Source organism: Manacus vitellinus, unplaced genomic scaffold (assembly GCF_001715985.3).
Source record: "Manacus vitellinus isolate BGI_N305 unplaced genomic scaffold, ASM171598v3 scaffold_25_pilon, whole genome shotgun sequence".
Taxonomy (NCBI): Eukaryota; Metazoa; Chordata; class Aves; order Passeriformes; family Pipridae; genus Manacus; species Manacus vitellinus.
The window spans coordinates 11,374,635-11,376,634 of NW_021939882.1; positions in this window are offsets into that span (position 1 = coordinate 11,374,635).

Consider the following 2,000-nt stretch of genomic DNA (forward strand, 5'->3'; position numbering starts at 1 on the left):
GGGGCTGGGAACAGGACAGGGCGATGGGAGAGGAGCAGGAGTCTGGAAGTGGGGTTCGGGGCTGGAAATGGGGCTGGGAGTGGGACAGGGGGCTGGGAGCGGGGCAAGGAACTGGGAGCAGGGCAGTGGGAAGCAGGGCAGGGGGCTGGGAACTGAGGCTGGGAAGCAGGGCAGGAGGAACAGGGCCGGGCCCTGCCTGTCAAAGCCCTGCCGTGGCACCCCCTGGTTGCAGGACCCTCCTGCCCTGCTGTTGCCCAGCCTGGGCCCACGCTCCGGGCCGGGGCACTCTGGCACACAGCCCTGGTGCCTGCCCGGGCAGCACCCCTGCCCTGCAGGGCAGCCCCGTGACATCCCCACACGGCGGGGAGGTGGAAGGGTCCCTCTGAGCTGTTCATACCCGGCTCACACAGCAGCCCTGGGGTGTCGCAGTGCCCGAGCTCTGCCAGGGCTGCCGGCGTGTCCCGGGTGCCCAGATCCCGACTGAACTCCAGGGTTGGCTCTGAAAGCCAAGCTGGGCCAGTGTTTCCTGCTCTTCCGGAGTTGCAAAAAGTAGCTCCAGCGTGGGAGAAGCACGTCCTGCTTTGGGCAGCTCCCAGCAGCTTCCTCCTCCTCACTGCCTCTGTGCTGAGCGTGCCAGCGCTAAGGTGAGTGAGCACACACCGAGCTGGCACCAAATCCAGGTTAATAAGCAAATGCAGTGGTGAGCTGCAGGCAGGATCCCACTGGCTTAAACATAAATCAGTGTTTAATTAGCAAGGCTGGCTCAGCCTGGTCCACCCGCTGTTCTGTAACGTGTTTGTGCCCGAGGCTCCCACGCACACCCCGACCTGCTCTGGGTGCTGGAAGGTGCATCTGCAGCCTCTGACCCTAAACCTGTTGGACCTTGGTTGGCAAGAGGACCCCGGGGTCTCCATGCCCTCCTCTCTTTGCTGTTTGCAAATCAGGAGCCACACTGAGGGTGGGGAGGAATCCCAGGACCAGGAGGAGGAGATGCAGGTGCTGGAGTGTGGCCCTTGCCCAGGAGTTCTCCAGCCGGGGTGGAGAGATGGGACTGCCCAGCCCATTCCCACTGTGTTCCCACAGCACACCCAGACAGGTTGTTCAGGGCAGGATTGCAATCACCACCCTCACAGGGAAGAATTTCTTCCCAGTATCCCATCTAACCCTGCCCTCTGGCAGTTTGAAGCCATTCTTCCTTGTCACTCCAGGCCCTTGTCCTAAGTCCCTCTCCAGCTCTATTGGAGCCTCCTTAGGAACTGGAAGGGGCTCTCAGGTCTCCCCAGAGCCTTCCCTTCTCCAGGCTGAACAATCCCAACTCTCCCAGCCTTTCCTCCCAGCAGAGCTGCTCCAGCCCTCTGATATCCTGGGGCCTCCTCTGGACTCTCTCCAGCAGCTCCATGTCCTCCCTGTGCTGTTCCCCAGGGCTGGAGCAGCTCTGCAGGGGGGTCTCACCTGAGGGGGCAGAGGGGCAGAATCCCCCCTGCCCTGCTGCCCACACTGGGGGATCAGCCCAGGGCACGGGGGGTTCTGGGCTGGGTCATGTCCAGCCTCTCCCCCACCAGCCCCTCAAGTCCTTCTCCCAGGGCTGCTCCATCTGCTCATCCCCAGCCTGGATTGATCCCAGGGTTGCCCCAACCCGGGTGCAGCACCAGCCCTTGGTCTTGTTAAAGATGTTGAGCTGACAGTCCTTGTGCATCCCAGCCCTGCATCCTCATGGAGCTGGAGCAGGGGGTGTGCAGGTCATTCCCCTCCCCAGCACTGCCAGGAAGCAGATGGATGGATGGATGGACAGACAGTGGGTGTCCAGCACAGCTCCAGCCTCCCATGCAGCCCCCAGTGCTGTTGTGTCACTTGCCACAGCTGTTGGCACTGTGATCAGTCTGGGTTTGGCAGTACCTGGGTGTCAGAGGTGCAGCAGCAGCAAGGACTGTGCTGAGAGTGGGAGAGCTGGGGGTGTTCACCAGGAGGAGAGAAGGCCCTGGGAGACCTGAGAGCCCCTT